The sequence below is a fragment of the Lynx canadensis genome, chromosome D4 (assembly GCF_007474595.2).
Source record: "Lynx canadensis isolate LIC74 chromosome D4, mLynCan4.pri.v2, whole genome shotgun sequence".
NCBI lineage: Eukaryota > Metazoa > Chordata > Mammalia > Carnivora > Felidae > Lynx > Lynx canadensis.
Window position 1 is genome coordinate 80,590,918 of NC_044315.2, and position 26,282 is coordinate 80,617,199.

Below are 26,282 nucleotides of genomic sequence, written 5' to 3' on the forward strand. Positions count from 1 at the left end.
AGGAGGGGAGAAAGCAGAGGGAGAGAGGAGAGGAGGAGGGAAGAGTGTTGTAAGTTCCATCTGCATTAACTCGGTTCTCCTGCCAGCCCTCTGGGGACCTGGGACCGTCCTTATCCTACAATTACAGATGAGGAAACAAAAGCACTGAGAAGCGGAGTCACTTGCTGGTAAACGGGGAGCTGGGATTTGGACCCGCTCAGCTTAGCTGTCCTCGCCCGAGCAAGCCAGCCAGGATGCTCCAGGACGGACCCCTGGCCTCCATCTGTTTGTGCTCTAGAAACGGGCTATTCTGGGTCAGCTCAGAGACCCGGGAGGAGCTGGACACTGTGGGCTCCCCATGGGCTCCATTTAGGCTTTAACAGCAGGATTCAGCTAGAAAATCAGAACGCAGGACAGAAAAGAACTTGAAAGCCCTCCTGGCCCAGAATGTTGGGTATGCCTTGCAGTCGTGTTGCCTGCCCTTACCCCTTACGTCTGCCGTGGCGAACTCCTCTTCATCCCTCACCGTCCAGTTGGGCTGGCCCCTCCTCTGCAAAGGCTTTCCCGGTTCTGCTGACCAGATGGCTCCTTGTACGTACACTCTTCCAGCTTTCAGATCCGTGGGTTTCAATTCTTCTTTTAGGCTTCTGGCTCCCCGGCTCAGTCCAGCCTAGGCTGTGGCCGGGGCAGAGAGAGTGAATGGGGCAGATATAGGATCATCCCCATGCCAGCCTGCTGGCCTCACCCTCCCCAGCAGGGAAGGCAATGAACAAGCTGACCACCAGGTGCCCAGCGTCGGGCTCCCCCTCCTCCGGCCCCTGCTTGGTGACGTCCCTGCTCGGGGCCAGAACTTGGGGCCAGCTGCCATCAGCGACTACTTAGTTCCCTTTCGCTACACAGAGCGACAGGTCACGTCTGGAGCCAGGGGGTTCCCGCTGCCGCCGGAGCCGGGCCTCGCGAGGGGCTGGTGCACAGGGCTGCGTCCGGAGCCCTAGCTCCCGGGTCTAGACCCACTGGCCCCACTGCCCCGCCCAGCTCCACCCAGGGCCTCCGGGACATCTCCATGTGTCTGTGTCAATTTCCCACCACACAGTTCCACGTCTCCATCCTCAAACCCTCTCCTCCCGGGCCTCCCCCCGGCTTCCTGAACAATCTGCAAGTCTCAGAGTCCTCCTGGACTGTCTCTTGTCCCTTCCTCTGTGTCTGATTGTCCAGCAGCACCCAGGGCCCTACACATATCCTGAGTGCATCTGTCCTTCTTCGTCCCCTCTGTCTCCCTGCATCCACTCTGGCCCTCCTTGGGCCACTTTGCTCGCATCAGACTTTCATGTCACTGTCCCGCTTCAGCCCGCCGTGGCTCCCACACTCCCCTGGCCACAAGGCCCTCCATGAAGTGGCCTCTGTAGCCTTTCTCTTGCCTCGGACTCTTCCCCTGACTGTCCACCCAGACCCAGCCACGCTGGCCGTTACTCTGCCCCTTCAGCTTGCCACGATCACTCCCACCTCAGGGTCTTTTCAGTAGCTTTGCCCCCTGCTAGTTGCTTTCCCCCCACTAACATGCTGGTCAGGTCCCTGCTCAGAGGTCACCCCCTCAGCGGCGTCTCCCCGACCACCTGGCTGCATGCCTTGCAGCGCTCTGTCCCGCTCTGTCACGTGGCCTTGCTTAGCTCTCTGATGAGCACTCCTCTCTGACATTGTATGTATCTCCCCCGGCTGCAAGAGCAGGGACGAGGCCACCCCAGCCCCCGACATAGAGCCGGGCACGCAATCGGCACCCCAGAACTGTGGGCGGACTGAGTCAAAGAACCAGATGGAGTTCGAATGCCCTCTGTCGCCACTCTAGGAGTGCCGAAATGCTGGCACTTTTTGACCCGGACACTTCACATCTGGGGTTTTACCCTAGGGAGGTCGTGAGACAGACGTGCACAGAGCATGTTCTAGATACTCCTCCCAGTGTTGTATGTCACATCCTGAATGACTGGCGACAACCTAGGTGTCCATCAAGAGGGCAGTGGCTCAAAGCAGGCAAATGGGGTCCAAACAGGAGGAGACGGATCTGCTTGCATTGTTGTGTCCCCACGGGAAGGACATGGAGCCCCGTGCTCGTGACACGTTTGCTGTAAAGGAATCTCTGAGCTCAGAGCTCTGGTTACACCAAAACATATCTGATTCATCAAAACAGAGAAATGGATTGGAAAGGTGGGAGCCGCCCGTCTAACCCAACTCTGATCCTGACCCATGAGAAAGCACGTGCCAGGGAGGGAAGTGCCTGCCGCTGCCCGGGGAGGGCCCGGCCTCCCTGTAATTAAGGCAGCGGGAGGTTGGAAGCCTGGATCATCGCTGGCAGCCAAGGTTGGAACGGAGGGGGAAAGGGTGACCCGGAGGCTGGGCCGTGACCACGTCAGCAGCCACTAGCTGGGCGACACAAGGCGGCTGCGAGGGGCCCAGGGGGTTACCTTCCTCCCTGCCACCCCTGGCCCGGCCCCTCCCGCCAGCCTCCCAGCTTGTCTCCCTGCCCCCGCTCCTTCCTCTTGATGTCCCCTCTGCCTCAGCACCAGTGCCGTGTCTCCAAAAAGCTGGTCACCAAGGCACATCTTCTCACGTTCTCACAGGGCTGTGGGGCAGAAAGCCTTCCCTTCCTCTCTTCCTTCCTTCCTTCCTACCTTTCTTTCGTGTATGAGAACGTTCTCCTGCTCTAAGTGCAGAGCATTATGAAGACTGGGAAGGGGCAGCTGGCGGGACTACCCAGGATTCCTTGGAAAGGAGGCCGCTCTCTAGAATGCCTTCTGAGGCTGCCCGATGCCAGCTGAACGGAGCCGACGCTCCGAGGCTGTCATGACCTGTTCTCACTCGAGCCCCCACCAGCCCATCTCCCCGACATTCTCCCAGACTCGCCATTCCCATCGCATGCTGCCTTCCTGCCTCCATCCCCTCTGCCTGGGATGCCCTCACCTTCCCCTGCTCAGCCCCTCTGTTCAGTTCACATGCCTCCTCACCCAGGCAGCCTTCCCTGATTGGGCCAAAATGGCACACTTCTCCCGCGAGCCTATGGCCTTGGTCTGTACTCTGGGTCTAACGCAGATCGAATGAATTACTCCCCCGGCCCCCCAGCACCAAGGCTGTAACCTCTCTGGGGTCCAGGCCTGCCCTGGAGGCCACCCACAGCCTCGGACAAGTCACTTGCCCCGTCTAAGCTGCACCGTCCTGTAAAACAGGACAGCCAGAGTTTCTGCCAGAGGGACCACGGAGCGGTGTGTGAGACGATGCAGGTAAATGCCCAGAACAGAGCTCCGCTCGGGTGGCTGCTCCGAGTGGGGTGCCCGGCGTTCCAGCTGCTCCTGCTGTGACAGGGGCCGGGGAGGCCTTTCTATAGGACAGCCTGGGATGTGTCGCTCCCACGGACCATCCTCAGGGGCAGGCCTGAGAGCGTCCTTGTGAGGCCCTGCCTGACCCTCTCCCGACTCCCCCCCGTCTGCCCTACCTCTCCTTCGGCCACTGCTGAAGTTCAACCACCCGGAACTCACGCGGGGGCACTAAACACGCCACGAACCCTCTCGGCTCAAGGTTTCTGCCCAGGCCGCTCCCTCCACCTGGCATACCTTTCCCTCATTCCCGCCTTCACCTGACCGATTCCTATCATCCTCAGACGCCCATTCCTCCGGGAAGCCTGCCCTGACTACCTCCCACAGGCAGGTGAGGCCCCCCCATTGCATGTTTCTGCGGCACTTCCCCCACCACCGCTTTGCAGTGCCCCGCTGACCCGTGAGCTCCGTGAGGTGAGACCCTGCGCCTTGTTCCCCGCTGGAAACCCGGCTCCAGGCACGGTGTCTGGCGTGGAGTAGATGCTCAGGAAAAAGTTAATGACTAACTGAATGGATGGATGAGTCAATTCTGCACCCCCCACACTGCAGGAAATGTCTGTGGAACAGATTTGAGTGGGAGGTTCCAGCAGGGCCTGGGAGAAGCCCCTGGGGTTTGGGCGCTGTGCGGTGAACACAGGAGACCCACCATCCATCCCCGCCCACGGGTGGGTCAGCCTGCCCCCCCCACCCGCCCCGCCACAGACCCTGGCCCCCCCCGCCCCCTCCGAGCCAGCTTCCAGATGCTAAGCCCCAGCTCAGCCTTACCTCTTAGCTTTTCCGTCTGCACAGCCGGGCCAGATCCCCGCAGCCAGCGTCGCCGGCAGCCAGGCCAATCTTCCCGGCGTCTTCCTATTTTAGACATCTCGCTGCCTCGGTCCCTTCTAATGTTTCCAGCCCGGCTGCGGGGGGAGGAAAAAGAGGTTACTGCTACTTTAAATGTACTGTATGAAGGCGAGGGCTGGAGAGGGGCCTGCTTGCAGGAATACCCAGTCATCTAGTTGGAAAAACCGCCAGATGGAATACAAAAGGAGAAACCCAGACGCTCATGGAGACAGCCTTGGTTCATAAATCAGGTGGGGCCAGGGGCTGGGGGCCCATTCGCCATGGAGCCCGATTCCCTCCTGGACCAAGACGACTCCTACGGTAAGAAGGCTCTGGCCCCTGCAAAGTGGCAGAGTTGGGGATTCAACAGAGCTGCTCGGCACTTTTCTCTGCTTGCTGCAGGAATCCGAGTTGATGGGGGGAGGCTGTCAGGCGGCTGGGCACTGTCTGCTCTTGGGGCCTGGGGGTGGGCACGGGTGCCCAGGGCTAGGGGGGCGCAGGGCTGGAGGGTTCCCCGGGGCAGAGCCACGGGCAGCCCCTCAGGTCTGGACATTAGCAGGGTCAGGGGAGGGAGAGGGACTTTGGGCTGCTTCTGTTGTGCTCTTGGCTGAGAAGGAAAGGAAGGAAGTTTGCAGCCCCCCTGCCTGTCTGCCTCGCTCCTGTCCCCAAGCCTGCCGGGTGCTGTGGGGAATTTAATTAGTGAGATCCTGCAGATAAATATAGATGGACCAGGCATCAGGAATGCACCCTGTAATTAAAGCCAGGCTGAAAGCGCGCCCCGCTTTACAGGGCCCCAGGGGCTACCACCAGGGAGCTGCCTTTGCCCCTGCTGCAGCCTCCGGGTGCCCGGAAACCCTGGGCAGATTGTTGAGGGGCAGTTGCCAGAGACGGGGGCCCTTGCTGAGAGCCTAGGAGGACTTGTAGGAATGGCTTGGCCGGGACAGGTTCTGCAGGCTTGGAGCCCCGGTCGGGGGTGGGGGGGGGGGGCACAGGCAACTGAATCCCCTATTGCTCAGCCCGGCCAGGCTGCTGTACCCTCGGCTGGCACGCCAGTGTGCTTTGGCTGTCTCTGGGCAACGTGCACATGAGGAAAGCAGGAGGGCAGGGGTGCCTGAGGGACCGTGGCAGGGTGTGGGGCGGGGGGGGGGGGGCGGCACAGCAGGTTTTAGGGTTCAGCTGGGAGAGGCCCTGTGGGCCTAGAGGGGGTGCAGTGGAGAAGTGGCCTCACCCCAGCTTGGATCAGCCTTTTGGGGTCCCGGGTCCCCCCGGGACCACAGTTCCCGCTGAGAAAACCGAGTTCTCCCTCTGGACCCCACTCCCACCCCCACCCCCACCCCAGCTAGGCCTGGCCTCCAACACACACTCAAGGCCAAATTTCCTTCTTCCTGCAGGAGCTCAGCTCTTTCCAGGGAGAGGGGCCCTTGGCCATGTTCGGAGCTGCAATCCTCCCGGGAGTTTGGCAAGGCCCAGCCCCCTGGCACATTTGGGCAGTCGGGTGGCCAGTGGACGCATGCTGGGTGACCCCAGTGTGCCAAGCTCCGTGTCAGGCTCAGGGGTTCGGAGATGAAGGGCTCAGGCTTAAGGAATAGTTTGTGCTTAGTGAACGGAGGGAGGAAAGAGGTGGGGGAGGGAGGGAGGGAAGCAGAGAGGCCTCTGTCCTGGATGAGCTCCCAGCCTCGAATGGGAGACAGACGAATGATATGAGGCTGGGTTCAGTGATGAGCGCCCCAGGGAAGGTTGGGGGGCAGGCAGTCGGAGACACGTGACAGGCCTGCCGGCCCCCAGAGGTGCTCACCTGAAGCTTGGGTACAGCGATGCCTAGATGTTACTCCACGGAGGGCACAGACCTTTCTCTGGGGGATCAACCCACGGCCAAGCAAGGCTCCAAATGCCCCAGGACTCCATCTCCCTACCTGGAACTCTTGGCCCCGACGTGCTGTTTTCCTGGGCTTGCTAGCAGCAGCCTCCGGGCAGGGCAAGGCTGGTACCCTGGGAACGGAGACTGCTCGCCCCCTGCTTGAAGGTCCCCGTGCATAGTGAGCACGTGGTGTTCACCTGTTGTGGGAGCCTGTGGCCTTCTGAAGCTGGTCAGGCAGCAGGGCACCTAGGAGCTGAGAAGAAGAGGAAAGGGACAGAGGGAGCCTTAGGAAGGGGTCAGGCAGGGACGGAGCCGAGCCCAGGCTCTCCTCGGGGGCGGCCCCAGGTCCAGCCCAGAGGGGTCTGGCTCCAGCATGCCTGGGAGGGCCAGAGCTGAAGGGCTCTCCTGCCGGAGACCTGGTCCCGCCGGACCAGGCCGGCAAAGGAAAAACTGTGGCCTCAGAGTCACTTCCTCTCTGAGCCCTGCTTCTATGTCCATTCATTTAACAGAAGCCACTTTCAGGTCCTGTACTAAGTTTGGGGGTTGGAAAGACAAGTCACACCTTGTCTCTGCCTTCGTGACGTTTCCAGGCTAGTCTGGGAGAGAGGAAAGTACTCTGATGGGGGAGGCCAGGGCACTGTGGAACCCCTAACCCTACACAAGGAGTCGAGGGAGGCTTCCTGGAGAAGAGAACTCCTCCACCGAAGAAGTTGATGACTCTCTCCTTCGTGAAACCTTTCTTCACCTGGCTCCTGGGATAGACCACTCTCCTGATTTTCTCCCTCCTATTTCTCAGTCTCTTCTTCTGGCTCCTTTCCTTGGACCCTTCCTTATTCCTGCTGCCCACATGGTCCCTTGACCAAGGTCTGCTGCTTCTGCCTCCCTGCGAGGTCTGACTCTTTCTCCCTCACCCACTCACTCTCGTACTGATCTGAACTTCCTCGCACTCGCCAATTAGTTATCAGCCCCAGGGCCTTTGCACATGCTGTTTCCTTTGCCTGGAACACTCTTCCTGTCATTCTTCACTAAGCTAACTCCTCCTGCTCCTGTTCCCAGACTCAACTGAAAAGTCACCTCCCCAGAGATGCTTTCCCTAGACCATGTTCCCCCAACCCATCCAATGACCTCTCACTCTTAGTTTCTCTTTTCCTTTATAGGGCCTGTTTCTATTTGTACTGTACATTCTTATGTGTGCATGTGTGTGCGCTTAAACTCTACGTGTCCCCCGGTCCCTAAGTTCTCAGCTGTTATCCCCAGAGCATAGCTCTCTGTCTGCTGTGTAGAAAGCATCCAGCCAGTGCTTGTTGAATGAGTGAGTGAACAAATTCAGTCGGCCCAGGCCAAGAGGTGAGGAAAGGCATTCCAGGCAGATGGACAGCAGGTGCAAAGGCATGGAGGCTGGAGAAACTTCTGAGGTTTCTGCCACATTTCCAGTGAGGGTGGTGCTTTGGGTCAAGGTTGACAAGCTGAGCTCCTTGGAGGACTCAGGAACTTCAGTGGGTATAGGGTTGGAAGGGGTGCAGCTGGAAGGGGAGCTCTGGGCCCCCCTCCATGCTTCAAGCCAAGCAAGAGTCTCTTCCACCTGGTGGATATCCCAAGCTTTGATTCCATTCACCCGGTGCTCAAGGGCTGAAAGGAGTTTGGCCTCATCCCCTACCACTGACATGAATGTTCTGGAGGCTGGGGCCATATTGAGGGTGTCTTAGCAGACAGGGCTGAGCAGCGCCCTGTCGGGTGGTCCTGAGGTGAGAGACCCTTCGAGCAAGGCCAGTGGGGGCTGACAGCGAGAGGAGTGGCAAACACAAGAACAGGGGTTTCTTTACACAACAATCAGAGGCAGGAAGGCAAGAAGCCCTTTGTGGATGGGCCTCAGTTTTCCCCGTGTGTAAACCAGGGCAAGGGTCCGACAAGATCTGACTGACCCTCTCTGGCGTGGGCCCCTCGGCTACACGAAAAGTGCAGCTCAAACACTTCCTTCCCATCTTTCCAACGGCCGGGGAAGAAAACAGGAGGGAGGCCTGACCGTGGGCAGAGCAGGAAGCAAGCCTCAGAACGTAGAACATTCTTTCTTCGGATTCTCACAGAGTCCTGCCACTGCCCCGCTTTGCAGATGTGTAGATGTGGCCTCCCTGCCACGCACTGACGCACACCTTGGTCCTTCCCCAACACGGGCATGTTTTTATCGGCTGCTCACTAGCCTGACTCCCATTTAAGACCATGAGACCCTTGAGGGCAAGGGCTGTGTCTTTGCTTCGCTACTGCATCCACTGTATGAATGAGTGAGTGAGTGAATGAATGAGTGAACAAGCGAAGAAGTGAATGAGTGAGTGGTGTCAGCTGCATCCTGCCCCTGACAGGCTCTGTGCCCCTCCTCCCCTTCTCTGGGCTGGTTTCCTTAGCTCATTCGCACTCTGCCGCCCCTGGGTGTTCCAGCTCTGACCCTCTGAGATTCTAGATCCGACTCGGCCCTTGGCACCCTCTTCCCTCCCTGGGGCCTGAGCCTCATCCTGGCTCCCTTTGTCGTCAGGTGGCCTGGACCAGGTCCCTGCTCCTTGCTCAGCCTCAACTTCTTTGTCTGACAAATGGGCAGACTGGCCTGTGCCCTGCTTGCCTCCTTGGCTGTCTCAGGGCTCCAGCGGAGTGACAAGGTCAAACTCATGAGACTGGACGCCTGTTGGGGGGGGGGGTGGGGTCCGTGATTCATAGAGGGAGGTGGGCTCAGACGGACGGCTGGGATCAGTGCTCCCAGAAGGGGCTGGTTGCTTTGGAAATCCTGGGGCTCAGGATTCCAGCAAGGCAGCTCAGAAGTTTCAGTTTCGTCCTGATGATAACCAGGAAGGACACCTGCCCCAGTTGGGGGGGGGGGGGCGCCGGAGGGGGGCGGATGGGGGCGATTTTACAAACTTCCCAGTGTTGCAGGCATGAAAACCCGTGCTATTGTGTGCGTGTCTTGTCCAGGCCCTTTATGCACTTTGTCTGCTTGAGTCCTTACAACAAACCTGCTGGGTTGCTGTTAGCTCCATTCTCCAGATGAGGAAACTGAGGCCGGGGGAAGTAAAGTGATGGCCAAGATCATACAGGGAGGTCAGTGATTTGAACCCAGGCTGCTCCAGAGCCTGGAGCACTCTGAGAGCCGGGTCACTGAGCTGGAGCCGCCACCCGGGAGGCCCATCCGTTTCCCCGGGGGAAAATCCTGCCTCCTCGGGATGGGCTTGTTGAAACGGCTCTGGGGACCAGCCTGACGGGCCAGAAGCCACAGCCAGAGGCGATGTCAGCTCAGCTGGGAACAGGGAGCAGCTAGCAGCAGCTGTGATCAAACAGGGTCAGTCTTCTGAAGAGAGGGCTATTTGGGGCTAGAAGCTGTCAGGGGTCTGACGTCACCACGCCCCAGCCCTTCCCGTGAGCGGAGGACCCGAGGTGTCATCCAATGGGTTTGCCTCAGCTGGTGACAAATAGACCATCACCGTAAAATAACGGCTCTGTGCCCGGCCGTGTGCCTCACATTCCTCACCTCGCTTCCCCTATCCACCACCCTGGGAGGTCGGTGTTACCATTCTTGTGTTAGAGACGAGCAAACGAGTTCAGAGAGGCTGAGTGACTCACCCAGGGTCACACAGCTAGTGAATGGCAGAGCTGAGAGTCAGATAGCGGGCACTTGCTCTGAACCAGTGGCACCAGGCCCTTCTCTGAGGCCGTGTCTATGCGGGTGGATCGCGGGGGGAAGGGTACCTCTCAGGCCCGGCCTACCTCTCAAGGACAAGAGCCTGGGGCCTCCCCCGGCTCGGCCACTCAGCTACCTTGACGGGTCTTGGGCAAAGACCTGGGCCGTCAGCAAGCTGCAGTTTCTCTGGGAAACCGAAGTAATGATACCAGCCTAGCCTCCCTGGGGGTGGGGAAAGGATGCCAAACCCAGGTTCCTTCCATCTCGTTCTGGGTTTCTGCCCCGGGCTTGCTGGCAACTGAAGGAGCAGGAGAAGCCGCACTCCCACCTGAGGCCTTTTCGCAGGGGAAGGAGGGAGGCCAGAGAGGCAGAGTGGGGATGCCATTTACTGAGCACCTAGTATGTGCCAGCTGTGTGCTGTTTTCCCCATGGAGCCACTGGCTCCTCACAGAGGAAGGAACAACCCCACTGCTCAGATGAGACAATGGAGGCTTAGCAGGGCCCAAAGCCACCAGCGCCAGTGGGGGCACTCATAATTCAAACCCAGGACTCCAAGACTATTGTACTTTTTAAAAAAGTTTTTGTTTTTATTTTTGAGAGAGAGAGAGAGAGAGAGAGCACAAGCAGGGGAGGGGCAGGGAGCGAGGATGGACAGAGCTTCTGAAGCGGGCTCTGCGCTGACAGCCGAGAGCCCGATGCGGGGCTCAAACTCACCAACTGTGGGATCCTGACCTGAGCCGAAGTCGGATGGGTGCTCAACGACTGAGCCACCCAGATGCCCCCAAGACTACTGTGCTTTTGTCCACCACTCTGGGCTGCTCCCCGAATACTCTGGCCCCCAATCCAAAACCCCTCTGGGTCCCAGGGAAGCCTCATTCCGGCTGGCCAGTCATGCCTGGGCCTCTGACCTTCCCCAGCTGGGCAGGTGGACAAGGGGTGGAGTGGACACACACACACACACACACAAACGCCTTCTTGCCCCATGGGACGCTGGGAAGAGGCTAAATCAGGAAGAATGGTCAATAAAGAAGAACAATGAGGATGGACGGGAGGGGCTTAAATCATTTATGTACCCACGCCTGAGCGGCCGTACAAGAAGGCCAGGGAGTGGGGCCCAGGGAGGGGGATGCGGAGGGCAGCCCCTGTGTCTGGATCTGGGCCAGGCAGGGCCAGGAGAAAACTCAGGAGAAAGGAGCTGGCGTCCCCCGGGGAGAGAGGCTCCTGGTGGGAGAAGGTGGGGGGAGCTCATTTGGGAGCTCTTATCGTTTAGAAAGCAAAGACACTCTCCCCTGTCCTCCCCTCCCACTCGTGGTGGGCCCCCTCCTGAGCTGCGCTGTGCCGAGTGCACAGACCCAGGCTTCCATCCCGGGCCGCTTGGCTCTCTGAGCCTCGACCTCCTCAGCGGGCTGGGGACAGTAGGAGTTTTGTGAGGACCACGCCAATACATCATTCCTTCTTAAGTTGTCCTGGATGGCCACTGCCTCGGGCTGGCCCAGCCTAGGACTGCTATGGCGTTTCCTTCTGCCGGCTGGATGTGCCCTGGGTGGCCGACACCACCCCAGGCCTCCTGAAGCCAGGGCTGTGTCCCTCCCAGCCGGGATTCCTCCCCGGAGGTCACTTCCAGAAGCCCAGGGAGGCTGGAGCAAGCAGAAAATGGCCCCAGCTGTGAGGAGGCCAAGGGAGAGGGTCTTTGGGGGGCCTCCTGCCCATCCTCCATTCCACGATGGGAAGATGGGGGCCGGAGAGAGAAAGAGCCAGAACTCCTCGAGATCCATTCTACCTCCTGCGTGGTCCTGAGACCTGCCTTAGCTCCAGCTCCCAGCCCCCACCTGAGGCCAGGCCCCACCTTCGACTCTTAGAAGGGCTGCCTCACCCCCTCCGGGCTCTCCCCAACTCAACCGGTGTCCCAGACTCGTCTTCCTCTGTGTAGCCAAGGGGACCACTCACCGGCATCTTAAAGTCCCCCAGGGCACCCGCTACAACAGATAAAGTGTAAACTCGTTCACATGGCCTCCAGGCAGTGCACGGCCTGAGCCCAGGATGGTGTGACTGCCCTCGTCTCCAGCCACGCCCCACCGGCATGAATTAATCCCTGCCCTGAATGTGCTTTCTCTTCCTCCCTCGCTTCGCACTTGCTGTGCTGCCTGCCTGGACCACCCTTCCATCGCACCTCTCCCTACTACTTCTGCCCCAGCCTGGCCACTCCTGCTCATCCTGGGTCTCAGCTCTGATGTCACTGCCTCCAGGAAGCCTTCCCCGACTACCTCGTTTGAGCCCATGGGCACCCTGGGCCTCCTGCTGTCCCGCCACACACTGATGAGTATAGTCCATTGGCTTCCCTGCCTGTCTCCACCTCTGGGCTGTGAGCTGTTCCACCAGCCAGACCGGAAACTTGGAGGCTGAAGGGGGTGGGGTGAAGAAAGAGGTCAGGACGACTTGGCCTCTGGCCTGTGTGGCAGGAGTGTTGGTGTGGGGGCACGTGGGCGGAAGAGCAGATTCTGGGGAGTAGGGGGATTGATGTCCTGGGCTTGCTGTGTCTGTAAAGCCTACGGGCCATCGGTGAGTTTTCTACAGAAGACTCTATGACGGTCCTTCCAGACCTGACCTCTGGAGAGGCCCCAGCTCCAGGGTGGAGGACAGAAGCATCTAGGGTCTTCCCAGCTATGTAAGGACCACTCCTTTCCCTAGGTTTTGTGGAACCTTCACTCAACTGCCCAGCCAAGTCCTGCCACCTCCCCCAGGAAGGCAGCCCTGATCAGCCCGGCTATGGCTGCTCTATTTTCTCCTCGACTGTACCCTCTTGGCCATTACCACGTCATCTAGTCTTAAGGCATCTCATGAGCTATGCCTTGGAAGTCTTCAAGGTGGGGCCGCATCCCTCTGTCTCTTGAAGCCTCCACATTGTCCTGTACAGGGATCCCCCCGCCAACACAGACACACATGGAAAAAAAGCCATGTGGCCCAGGAGCCCCGCCCCTCCCTGGATAGAGCTGGTTCCCAGCAGTCTCAGCCAGCGGGATTCTAGGGAAAACCAAACAGAAGCCTTGAGAGGCTTTGGGTCAGGCTGACTCAGGCGAGCAGAGGGGAGAGGCAGGCGAAGGGAGGGGTTCATTTCTGTCCAACCCAGAAGCATGTGCCGGATGGCTGGATCCTCATAACCCCCGGCCAGAGGCACTCTAGCCAGTGACCTACATCCTGGTGTGCCTGCGTGTGTGTGTGTGTGTGTGTGTGCACATGAATGCATGTTGAGGGCATGAGCCTGCGTGAGTAGGACGGTGTACATGTGAGTGGGTCTCCATCTTGGCTGGCCGTGTCTGCAAAAGCCCATGAGTGAACTTGTGAGCCCGTGGGAGGGTCCCACATGCTCTCCCCCCCCCCCCCCCGCCCCGTAGAGTTTCCACCCACTCTGCACCGGAACCAGCGGGTCTGGGCTTCAGAAAAGCCAGCTGAAGGCTGCACAGTTCCTGAAATGGCAGCTGGGGGTGCCTTTCCGCCGGCCCCCACCCCCACCTCTGCCCTGGACTCTCTCTCCCTTGACCCAAATCTCAGATAAACAGCCTCACTTGCTTTTGCTAATGATGGGGTAGAAGGCGGCTGCTAGGAGCAGCGGCAGTGGAGGGAGGGGAACCGCTGTGTGAGGCTGAACCACGAGGTAGACAGAGAGGTCAGGAGGGAGGGTGCGTGGCTGCGCTCTGGCCTCCCAAAGCTGAAGAGGGGGGGTTGCATTCAGGGCCTCCCTAAGGGGCCCTCTGGGGGGCTGCTTTCCCTCCAGGTATCTTCCCAGAGTTGGGGATGGGGACGGATAGAGAGGTGAGGCCCATCCTTGACCCAGTGGCCATGCCAACTCCATGGCCCGGAAGCCAGGGTGCATGGGAGGGTGCCTACTCAGAGAGCCTTTAACTTTGCCTTTCGCCAGCTCTGTGGAGGGTGAGTAGGGTAGCTGTGTGCTCTCATCTGGGGTTCTTCCCCCAGACTGAGCCTCGGATAGCTTGGAGGGGATGGACAGGCCCCCCCCCCAATCTCTCTCTCTTGCTCTGTTTCTCTCTGTCTCATTCTGTCTCTCACTGTCTCTTTCCATCTCTCTGTCTCTCGCTGTCCTTCTGTCTCTTTCTGTCTCTCTGCCCCCGATAGTGATTCTAAGGGGCAGCCACTGGAATTGGAGGAAGAGGGTGATGGAGCCTGGGGGGCCCATGTTTGATCTATCTATCCATGTATCTATGTATCTGTGTATCTATGTATCTATCTATCCTTGAAGTTGAAATACAATGTTATATCAGTTTCAGGTACGCATGATAGTGATTGTTGACAATCACATACATTACGAAATGTACTTTTGTGAGCGTACTTACCATCTGTCACCAAACAAAATAATTACAACATTATTGACTCTATTGCCCACGCTATGCTTTTCATCCCTGTGACTTAGGTATTTTATAACCGGAGGTCTGCCCCTCCGAATCCCCTCTACCTATTTGGCCCATCCCCGCCCCCCGCCAACCATCAGTTTTTTCTCTGTGTTTAAGAGTCTGTTTCTGTGCTTTTTCTCCCCAGAATCCCTAAGACCCCCAATCTACACCTCTGTGCAACAGAGTGTCCCCTCCCCTGAGCCAGGTCAGCTAAGTTCGGGTGGCTGCCCACCTGTGGGAGGTCACAGTCCCAGCAGGAGACGCCGAGCCTGGGAAGGGACTGAGAAGCTGAGAGGGGAGCCAAGAAGGCCGGCTGGGCTCCTGGCCACTCACCCAGGCCTGCTCAGCTGGTTTCCAGTGCTGAGGCTCCAGAGGTCTCCGTTCCCCAAAGTCCCTGCAAGCTCAGCTTCTAGGGAGAAGTAGGAGGGCAGGAGTAGATGGCTGTCCATCTGAAATTGGCCAGGAAGGGCAGTGCATCTTGACAAGATAAGCCAGCCAGACAGGGAACAAAGACAGGGACGGGACACCGCACAGCACATGGAACTCTCTCTGGAAAACCCATTTTACAAAGGAGGCAGCTGAGGCACAGAGACGTTTGGTGATTAACCTCTGGTCAAACTACTAGGAAGTGGCCAAGTCAGGATTCGAACCTTGGCCCGCTAACTCCAAAGCCTGCATGGGTCCCACCGTGTGCCAACACAGAGTGCCCCGTACGCCCAGCGTTCCAGGCAGAAGCAGGAGGGGCTGTCTCCACCTGCCTGTCCCACCCATTACGTAGATGTGCGGGCTGAGACTTGGGAGAGCCAAAGCCGTCAGGTGAAGGGAGGAATCAGGGTACCATGCAGTCAGAGCCGGCTTCTGGGAGAGGCAGCTGGTGTGGGCAGCAGGGGAGAGCCCCCACAGGTAGAGGGGGTGGAGAGAAATGAGATTTAGGTAAGTGGAGGGCAGCAGGGAGCGCACCTCAGCAGGAGAAACAGCAGAAGCAAAGGGACTGAGGTGGGAATGAGCTTCTAGAGGGTTTGGCCGGAAGCCTGGGAGTGACTGCTGGGAAGGCTGGGGGGCGGGCGGGGGAGGGGGATGAGTGAAGACGTGGTGGGGGGAGCTTTACCCTCAGGTCGGACCTTCAGCCTTGGCACTATTGACATTTAGGGCCAGACAACTCTGTCCAGCCGGCTGTCCTGCCCCTCCCCCAGCCCAAGTGGTGACAATCAAAAATGTCTCCGGCCATTGAAAAATGTTCCCTGCGGGATAAAATCGCCCCTGGTTAAGGATGACGTCCCGCAGTAAGCAGGAGCCCTGGAAGGGATTTGAGCAGGGGAGGGGCAGGGTCCAAAATGTAGCCAGCAATCGCCTGCACTCCTGCCCCTGGTCCCTGCCCCTCAGTGCCCACCTCGTCCTGCAGCCGCCCCAGGCTAAGTGAGTGTGGATGCCCACTGGATGCCAACGCAGATGCCCAGCTGAGTGGTGGGACAAAAGGGCTTGTGTTTGGGGATGGAACCTCCCCCTCCCCCACCGCAGCATGGGGGGTGGGAAGGCAGTGATCCGAGAGCCAAGAGGGGCTGCAAGGCTGGGGCAGGGGCTGTCAGAGCCCAGAGTTGGATAGAAAGGACTAGAAGGGGGTGGGGAAGCTAACCTTCTGCTTGAGTTCCTGTTCACAAACAGAGGGCCTAAAATCAAAGCATCCCAGCCAATCTGTATGGACTTTCCAACTCATTCTGACCCCATGGTCCTGGGGGTGAAGGGGTCAAGGGCTGCATTCCAAGCTGGGGGCCAGGCCAAGGTGGGAACAGCCGGCCGCCCAAAGCCCCTATTCTCTTCTGTGCACAGGATATGTCTCAGAGGGAAACAGGGCCACATGGAGGATGTTGAGGGAAGGTAAGGGCAGGGGAGGGGGTGGTGACAAGGGGAAGGAAAGCCCCACTTTCACAGTCTCCCCCCTCCCCCCTGCCCCAAACGCGTGTGCAGCCAGATGAGCTTCTGAAATGTGCACTGATCTCCCCATCGCTCCTGGCTCCCCACGACCCTCAGGACCAGCCCACAGCCCTGGGACAGCCTTTCGAGGATGCTCGTCTCACTCCACCTGCCACACGCCCCCCCCCCCCAAGTCCACACTTCAGCCACGCCCAGGGACTGACAGCCTCTCCAGGCCTCTCTTCTGAGCCTGGGGCGCCCACATCCTCCCACCTGCAGTGTCCCCGAACTGGGCTAACTCCCACACATGCGTCGGTGCCCTTTGGTGACCCATGCCTCCAGGAGGCGGTCCCAGCTCCTGCGATTGCCAGTGCTGATTGCTCCAGGACGCAGCTGTCTTTGTGTGTGAAGTGTCTCCGTCCTGGGGCCGCACCCCCTGCAGCCCCTGCAGCCCCTGCAGCCGTAGGCCCGGCAAAGAAAGCTGAGCTTTTTAGAAGGAAGGAGAGAGAGGGAGGGATGAAAAACATGTTTTTAGAGAAGGGAGAAGACAAGAGAGAGACAACACATAGGCAGCAGTGGGGTGGAAGGGGACTAGCCTCTCCTCACGGTCACCAGCGAGTGTGCCCGGCAGGCTGACCCCACGGGCCTGTGCGGACAGGCGGATATCATTTCTTTGTGCTCACGCTCCCGGACAGCTCATCGCTCCAGAGGCAGGGCCTTGGGCACAACCTGGCCTTGCTGCCATGCCCCTCCTGAGTTTGGCCCTGGGTGCCCCTATCAAGGCAGGACAGGTGTTCAGGGGGACGGGGACACCCAGGGAGGGACTTAGCCGACCACCTGCACTGCGGGTATTGTCAGCCATCAGTGGAGCTCAGATTCCGTAGTCCTAAGAACCTCAAGAGTCAACAGACTCTGGCCAGGCCAGGGGTTTTCCAACTGTTGGAAGAATCCGGGGGGGTCCCGATAATATTCCAAAATAAGAGAGACCCCCCCTCTTCCCCGAACTCAGCTCCGCTCAGAGCAGCCGGCTTTCATCTGACGTGAATACCGGGCGTGCGTAAAATTTTTCGTTTGAAACGAGGGTTCGGTAGCTCCGTCGGTTTGAAAAGAACCCACCTCCTCAAATAGATGGGGAGGCCAAGGCCGAGGGAGGAATGGAACGGCAGAGCCATGTCAGCCTCCTGGCCCTTCCTGCTGGAACCCACACCTCTCTGCTGAGAGCACGAATGTGATTGAAGAATAGGAATCTGGAAGCAGGTTTGGTCTGATAACACCGAATGGCGGCAAAGGACACTGGTTGCTGGGGTGAGGGGGGTGGATGGGACAGAGGAACTGCTCCAGAGTGGGAAGGGAAGAGCTGAGCTGGGTGGCTGGTCACCGTGCCCGTGGTTCACTTGCACTCGACCCGGCCCGTTTCCAAAGCTGTTCAAAGATGCTACACAGCCTTCCTGGCTTCAGCCAGAGTAGCAGCAGATAGAGAATCAGAATCTCAGGGGCCAAGCCTCAACTCCTCCATTTACTCACCTGACCTGGGCCAACTTAACCTCCTCTTGAGACTCAGTTTCTTCCTCAAGAAAATGGGACTAACGATACTCCCATATCAGAGTTGTTGTGAGGGGTACATGAGAACACAGAGTAGGGGCTGAACAGGTCCTGGTGGGCTCAGGGTCCTTCCTTGTACATGAACTTGAGGGAGCTCACAATCTAAGGATCAAACCCCAGCTACGCCCCTTACTAACTGTGTGACTTGAGGCAAGTGTCATAACCTCCCTGCCTCGGCTTTCGCATCTGTAAAATAGGGATAACAGTCGCACGCACCTGCCTGATGGGAAGTAATGAGTTAATAAGCATAAAGTACCTAGAACGGGGCCGCCTAAGTGTTTGTTATCAATCTTTGATTTCAAACAATAGCAGAGACTAGGTCTTGCAGAGGAGAGAGCCCAGAATGGGATAAAAGAATGAATGAGGGAATGAATGAATGCAAGAAAAATGAGGGTTCTCCCAGGGAATGCCTTGTGGTCCTCACCCATTAGTGGTGCCTTTCCGCAGCTGCCCTTGGCTGGGACCGCCCTGCCACCCGCTCCCTGTGGCTCGACCCCCTGCATTTTTCTGCAAACACACAGGAGTAGGATTCCATTTCGCCCCTAGATGACTTTGGGTGATAAAGAAGAAACTTCAGCCTCTTTGAATTGAATCTTCTCTCCAGAACGTGTAACAAACCTGGAAATTGGAATTGCCCTGGAGCTGATTATTCTGGGAGGGCACCTCCTGGCATTAAAACTAAATTAGATCAAGGTACCTCTGTTATTAGCAAAATAATTCCCCACGATTACAGAATGCAGCCATGAATCCTGATGGCAGATGAACTTCAGGTGACTTACTTGAGACAAATAACTGTGCAAAAATCACAGGCTCATCTAATCGCTTCTCTGTAGCGTTGCAGTCAGGTAATTATGCTAATGGTTATAAGAAATCACCTTTTGTGGTCTGGGATTGGGAGGGCTTGAGACAGAAATGTGTGTGGCAGATATTACCTGCTTCGAGCAGGAGAGGCCGGGCGCCATGTTTGATTCTAAAATGGGCCATTTCTGGGGAGCTGGTTTGGTCCCTTGTCAACTGGGGGAGAAACCTGTTATGCAGTCAGAAGAGCAGTGGCTTCATTATTCATCTCTTTTCAGATCATCTTAATATAGGAAATTGAATTTCTCTAAGTTCCACTGTTGAGCATGGCAATTCCAAGAAGCAAATTAAACTATAAAAGCTCAGGACCTTTGAGTCGGTTCCATTCAGCGAATGTGTATTTGTGCCCGCTGGGTGCCCGGCACTGATCTAGGCACGCGCAGGGGGCACGTGCCCACATTTCAGACGGTGCCTGGTGCTCTCTGAACATGGTCTCTCGTCCCCTTAGCAACCTGACAGAGGTGGTACTGTCCCCATTTTAGAGACACAGGAAGCGGAGGCTCAGAGATGTGAAATGACTTGCCCAAGGGGCGGCTGCTACTGATTGATGGAGAGGATTATGTCTATTCTCCCAGAGAAATCTGGGAGGCCTCCTGGAGGAGTGGACCTGGGGAGGGCATGGTAGGGTAGTGGAGGAAACAGTGGGGCAAAAACTCAGAGGCAGGAGATTAAAGCGGGGGGGGGGTTCAAGGATGGGAGATGGGGTTGGAAGAGCGCCCAAGGGTCAGACAATAGAGACCTCAAATGACAACCAAGGGTTTGGATAACGGGAGGGATACAGTGGAATCTGAGTGGTACCTGGGCTACAGTCTGGGCGGTCCACTCATGGGCACCTGGCAGGAACAGGGTCAGAAGGTGATAAAGGAAATAAGGGATGATTTTTTGGTATAAGTATGTCCCCAGTGTTGCATAAGACAGACTTACGCTAAAAAATTATTCGTCGTTTATATGACATTCGCACTTAATTGGGCATCTTGGATTTCATCTGGCAATCCTAGCCCAGCTGGCTTCCGGGTACCAGCTGTTTCCTCTGCCTGATACGACTGTCCCTGATGGGCACACCTCCTGGCCAACTCCTATCCACTCTTTGAAGCCCTGAATTCCTCACTACTGCTGTGGCAACATTTATCAGCCGCTATGATCATTGATTTCTTATGTAATTCTAGTATCTATCTAATAGCTGTCCCTCCTCTGAGCAGCCAACGTCACTTGCAGCCGCATAGGAAAAAAAAAAAAAAGTTAAGGCCATGCCTCACTCCATTTCCAGACCCCATTCCCACCCCAGATTGCCTCCAATTTCTGCTTCTGTCTCAGGATGAGCCAGCCTCGCTGCCCCTCCTGAGATCTCGCCTGCTTCCGCGAATATCACTCACCTCTCCCCCTCTCCTGGGTCATTCCGTCAGCAGGACGCACAGCAAGTGCCTCCCGTGCTCCCCCTCACGGGCTGGGTTTTCTGGGAGGCAGGCTCTGAGACATATTCTCTCTCGTGCAGGGGGTTTTTCAGGGACTGTTCCAGGGCTCAGCGCCTGTAGGCGGGAAGGGCAGGAAGCCAGACTAGGCAGAAGAGGTTGACCCGTCAGGTAGTCACAGTGTTGGCCTCTGCCCACACCACGTGGGGTCCGGGAAGGCCCCGGAGCAGGGAAGGCCCTTCAGAGTTGTCCTGAACCCTGATCTGGGTTGCACATGACAGCATCCACCCCTCCCCCACCCCAGAACATTCCAAGCTCCTGGGTGTGGCATTGAGGGCCCCTCACGCCCCAGCCCTGCCTCCTTTTCCTACCCCTCCTCTCTCACAGCTGCTTGCTTGGAACTCCCTGAGCACACTGGGCGGCCTCACACTGCCATACTTTCGCCTGGGCTGTTCCCCCTTCCCCTGGCTGATGTCTCTCTCTGCTCCCTTAAGACACACTCAGAGGCCATCTCCTTAAAAGCCTTTCCCGGGGGTGCCTGGGTGGCTCAGTTGGCTCCGGGCACGATGTCACAGTTTGTGGGTTCGAGCCCCGCGTCGGGCTCTGTGCTGACAGCTCAGAGCCTGGAGCCTGCTTCGGATTCTGTGTGTGTCTCTCTCTCTGCCCCTCCCCGGCTTGTGCTCTGTCTCCCTCTGTCTCTCAAAAATAAATAAAACGTTAAAAAGCCTTTCCTGGAGCCACCACCGCTCAGGGCCAGCAGCCCAGCCTGAGGTGCCAGGGCTCCAGGGGCCACCCACCCACCTCCGTCATGAGCACTCTGGGGGCTCCTCCCATGTGGGCCCCGGGGTCCGTGTACAGGGGAGCTGATCCGTGCACAGTGGTGGCGTTGACTTCTCTTCCTGGCAGTTGACCCTGACTTGGGCACTTGGGGAATTCACGGAGGGCAGGGGTGGAAGGAAAGCTTCCAGGCTGACTGAACCGGGCATGGCTGTGCCCCTCGGAACAGGGTCACCCTGGGAACCAGAGCCATCCTCCACTTCAGGGTCACGGATGTGTGGTCCACTCTGTCTAACTCCGGTTGCATTTTCTGGCGGTGGTGAGGTTTACACATCTCTGCTGTTCGTCCTCTGTGACCCTCACTGCCCCGCTCGCACATCCAAGCTTCCCTTTGTTGCCTCCTCTCCCTCCGTTCACGGCACCCCTGCCCCGGGTTCCTTTCAGCCTGGGTCCTCATCACATGATGTCTCCGTCGATGTCATTTTGAATCTCACCGCCATCATCAGGTGAGATAAAGTCAGAGAAATGTCCTTCCGTTTCCAACCGGGAGGCCATCGGTGACCTCCCTGAGGAGCCCTGACATGGCAGACCTTACTCTGGGCAGCGTTCCGCCTTGCGTGGCCATTTGCATAGGACAAAGTGCCACCAGTAGCCTGTGTCACCAGGATAATATGACATTGTCCAGTGAGATCTGGATCAAAGAGGATCGGCTCATTAGTTCAGAAAATCTCATCTGAACCCGTGAAGCACACGGTGTTGTTCTTTCCCAGTGACCACACAGCCCTGTGGACTCCCTGTATTTGTTTGCTCGCACAACATGTAACACCGGCCAATTCATCTTCTGGAGTGTGGACCATCAGCAATTTGCCATCCTGTACGTCGCCTTGACAGAAGCTCCCGACGAGTGGACATATGTGGATTTTGCATATATAGTGCCGACGACGCATTTGGTAAAGCGCCTGAGACGCGTCCCCGGGGAGGGTGCCGCAGGCTCTGTCGCCCCTACAGATGGAAGCTGGCGAGGGAGAGACAGGTCCAGATTGAGATCCCTGGGCTACGTGCGAGAACAGATTGGAGGGGGCCAGAGTGGACGTGGGGAGACAGGGAGGAGGGTCTCTGGTTCTGAAATGCTGTGCGGCCCCTCACCCAGGGGTGACACAAAGGACAGGAGGAAAGAGCACCAGGAGCACTAACTCGGGGCACACTTCTGCCCCTCCCACCACCTGGGCCAACTTCCAGGTGCTTGTGTTTGTGCAGAGCTGGAGAACACTCCTTGGCGGTTTCTTCCCCCGCCTCCTCCTTTCATGGGAAGCCAACTGGGTCCCTTCCACCTTCCCCCGCAAACATCCTCCTCTTGGCCAATATTCACATAATTGCTACCTGTTCCCCAAATGGGGTCACGCGTTTTGCCTCTATTATCTCACCGAATCTTCGTGAGAACCCTTTGCAATAAGCCCTAATCACATCGTAGTTGTGCAGACACAGAAACCAAGGCTCAGAGGAGCCTCGATGTGAACCCAGGTGTCTCTGACCCCCAATGGTCACATGACCTCCCAAGAACACTGCAGTGAAGACCAGGGAGTCAGTCGGCACAGTGGGATCGCTTTCTTTTTGAGGGCTTGGCATGACCCTTTCTCGTTTCTGAGTGTTTGGGTCCGCTCGCCCCCTCTGTTCCTTCATGCAACCTTCCCGAGGCGAGGTCTTATGCAGGTGACAAGGTTCGTGACCTGGAGGGGCTCCCAGTCTGCCCGGGGAGGAGACAGATCCACACACAACCAGGTGCAATAATCCACAATGTGATAGACCCGGACGGGGGTGGGTGGATGCTATGAGAAGCCTCTGCCTGGGAGAGTGGATGAGGCTGTCCACGGGCTGAAATGCCAGCGCTGGACGGTAACAGAAGCGGTGGGCGGGGGGTAGGGGCGGGCACTCCAGGAGAAGTAAACAGTTTGTGCAAAGGCATGAAGGCATGCCAGAGGTTGAGGGGCTTGGGAGCTCTAGTTGCACGGAGTGGGGGAGTCTCGGCTGGTTGGGACTAGGGTTGGGAGGATCCCGGGGGAGTCTGAGGAGCGCTAGTCACGTTCTCGAGTTTTACAGAGCACTTCACCATGAGTCATGCTTTTGTGCCGAGCGCTTCGCAGACGTGATGGCCACATTATTTAAATCCGGAAAGTGGAGTTCAGAGCAGGACTGCATTTGATGTGGATTTTATATTTTGTACCACCCTGCTTGCTCCGTCCCTTTAAACAAAGGTTATGAAGGGGGGGGGCGCCTGGATGGCTCAGTGGGTTCAGCGCCCGGCTCTCGATCTCGGCTCAGGTCATGATCTCGCAGTTCGTGAGTTCAAGCCCCGCGTCAGGCTCTGCGCTGATGGTGCAGAGCCTGCTTGGGATTCTCTCTCTCTCTGTCCCTCTCTGCCCCTTCCTCATTCTCTCTCTCTCTCACACACACACAAAATAAATAAACATTAAATTTTTTTTTTTAATTTTTTTTTCAATGTTTATTTATTTTTGGGACAGAGAGAGACAGAGCATAAACGGGGGAGGGGCAGAGAGAGAGGGAAACACAGAATCGGAAACAGGCTCCAGGCTCTGAGCCATCAGCCCAGAGCCCGACGTGGGGCTCGAACTCACGGACCGCGAGATCGTGACCTGGCTGAAGTCGGACGCTTAACCGACTGCGCCACCCAGGCGCCCCTTAAATTTTTTTTTTTAAAGAGGTTTTAAATAAAAGGTCGCAAAGGGTAAAACAAACACCTAAGTACCTTCACCCAGGTCAAGAAATGAAACCTTAACCAATATGGATGAAGCCCCTTCCCACCATCCTTCACATCTCCCTCTCCCCGCCCCGAGGCAAACACTTCACTAAATGGTGTATTTATCACTCTTCTGAATTTCTTCATACTTTTACCCAAACTGGGCATTCCTGGAAATATATGGCATCGTTTTGTTTCTCACGTTTTAAAAATCTCCAGGAATGATCTCATCCAATGTGATCTTCTGGAACTTGCTCCCCATCCCCCAACCTAGGATTCGTAAGGAACCTCCATTCATTTTTCACTACCGTATAAAACTTCACTGACTGGTCCACCCTTTGTTTGTACCTTCTTCCGCTGATGGACACCGAGGCTGCTTCCCATTCTTTATGAGGATTAAACACTGTGGCGATGAGCAAGCCCCAGGTTTATCCCAGAAGCCAAGTTCTCCGGGTCACCGGGGTATATTACCCATCTTCAACATTTCCGGATGCCGTCAAATTGTTTTCCAGGGTGGTGGCCCCCATTTCCCCTTCTCCCAGCAGTGTGTGAGAATTCCCTGTGCGCAACGTCTTCATCAACCCTCTGCCCTCCTACCTCTTTGATCTCTGCTGATCTCAGGGGTGTGCAATGCCGCTCTCCCGGGGTCTTATCTTGCATTTCCCTGATTAAGAGGGAGGTTCTCTGCGAATTCATATGTTTCCTGGCCATGCACGGTTTCCCTTCTTCAAATTGCCTGTTCCTATGTCTTGCTCAACTTTCTCTTGTTTCTTTTGAGAATCGATTTGTAGAAGATCTTTGTAGGTTTTGGATGCTGTGTCCCAGGAGTTTTATACTTTAACGAAGTGTATCAATCTTTTCTTTGATGGTTTGTGCTTTGGGGGTCTTTAAGAAATCTTTCCCTATTACACAAGTTCTTTGTGTTTAAGTCTTGAATCCACCTGGGATTGATTTTCTTAATGCATGGCGTGAGGTAGGGACTCCCCCTCATGTTTTCCCTCACATGGACATCCAGTCCCTCTGAAGAGTTCACCCTTTTCCCAGGGACTTGTGACACCACTTTTGCCACATGTCAAGTTTCCATACATGTGTCGGTCTATTTGTGCAGCCTCCGTTCTAGTCCACTGGCCTATTCATCTATAAATGCATTGCTTTATCACTCATTACATGAACATGCCCACCAGGCTTTTTTTTTTTTTTTTTTTTTTTTTGCAAAGACTTTCTTTCTCACATGCTGTCTCTTGGGCTGCTAAGACTCCCTTATGCAGAAAGGAAACTGAGGCACAGAGGTGAGAAGACTTGCCAAGGTCACACAACCCGAAGATGTTGGATTAGGGCTTCTGTGGGATTCTGAAGCCACCCTGTCCATCTACCCCATATAGCCCAGGCTCGGAGGATCTCTACCTGACCCTCTGGCTCATCTCACACAGGATTTTTCACTCTTCCTTCTTTCAACAGGTAGCTCCCGAGTCATGTGAGTGTGCCAGCTTCAGAAGATGTTGGGGCTCAGATCTCATTTCTGGCGGGGGAGGGGGGGCCTCTCCCCAGTGCTGGAGACCAGTAGGAAGGGTGGGACCCTAGGTGGACATTTTATGGGAAGTGGGCTGAAGCCTGGGGGACAGCAGGAGGAAGGCAGGTGGAGTTTCAGAGTCAATTTAGAGAGCCCCCATGCGGGGAGCGAACTTGGGGCCCAGGGCTGCCTTCAGAGAGACGCCGGCTTCCCCGGGGGGAATTAGAGGCGTCCCCCCGCCCCCCGCCCTCCCGCCTCGAGAGGCAGGAATGTGAAGGATCAGCTTTCAGCAGAGCTGCGGCTGCCTTTCCGGGGAGCTCCCGGTGCAGGCCCTTCCCGAGCGGCCGAATTAACTGGTTCTGTCTGTCCAACTGGGAGAACAGCTCCGGCTAAAAATAGCGCCCTGCCCCGCGCTGCTGGCCCGGAGCCGGGGCCGCGACTGTGGGAGTCCCGGGCCGCGACAGTCCGAGGAACCGGGGGAGCCCCGGACGCCCCACCCCGGGCCTGGCCCAGTCCCGCCCCCGAGGCCGCGGAGGAAGCCGCGGGCACGGTGCCGTCCCCACAGGTGCCGCGGAGGGTGGCAGGCCAGCGGGCCGAGGAGCGGCCGAGGCCGTCCGGGATGGGAGCCGGCGGCGGGGCCTCCCGCGCGCTCGCCTGGGCCTCCCTGCCCCTGCTGGGGCCTCCGGCCGGCGCGCTCTGCGAGGACCCGCTCTGCTGCCGAGGTAAGGCAGGGCCGGCGGCGGGCGTGCCCCCGCTCTTCCCGGACACTTGGCGGGGGCCTCCTTCTCCTTCCCCACCCCGGGCCCGCGGCGGGGGGCGAGCGAGGGAGAGAGGCCAGGCATCCGCGCCAGGCTCCGGGAGTGAAGCCAGGCGCTCTCTGCAAACTCACCTTTAGTTTGAAAAAGTCTCAGTCCGGCCACCACGTCTGAGAAGCGTTCGCTTCCCTTCGGCCTCAGTCTTCCTGTCTGGAAAATGGGAACAACAAAATCGTCAAGCTTTAGTGTTCGCTGTGACCCCGAGAGAAGTTGGGGGAACCCGTTGCCGCGGATCGCAAGCGTTCTGGAGAAGGTGGCCCGAATCCAGATGGGGTTCTGGAGAGTTTATGTTGGTGGGAGGGCTGCAAGGGCCTTCCCCGGGACCTTCCCGCACCTGCCATCCGGTCCCAGAGCTTTGCACCCGCCTCAGCCCCGCGGCCCCCGCGGTCGGGGATCCAGGCAAGCTCACCGCGAAGTGTAAGGGGCCCGAGGACGCGCGCGAATCCTTGTGGGAGAGGAGGGTGTTGAGCAGAAGAGGGGTGGGCAGAGTCGCGGTGCAGTCCTCAGACCTGTACCCCCCCAGCCCCCAGGCCGAAGCCGGCATTTTGTCTTTGACG

At 57.5% G+C, this 26,282-nt stretch overlaps 1 long non-coding RNA gene across 1 annotated transcript; it reads right to left on the reverse strand.

Annotated features, from left to right (window-relative positions):
• On the reverse strand, positions 1 to 26,282 carry LOC116738432. Its single transcript, XR_004344368.1, has 6 exons — positions 26,135 to 26,282; positions 25,800 to 25,875; positions 19,833 to 19,985; positions 6,077 to 6,274; positions 4,107 to 4,240; positions 1 to 654 (listed from the first exon to the last, which is right to left on the reverse strand). It is a non-coding gene; the product is annotated as an uncharacterized LOC116738432 (long non-coding RNA).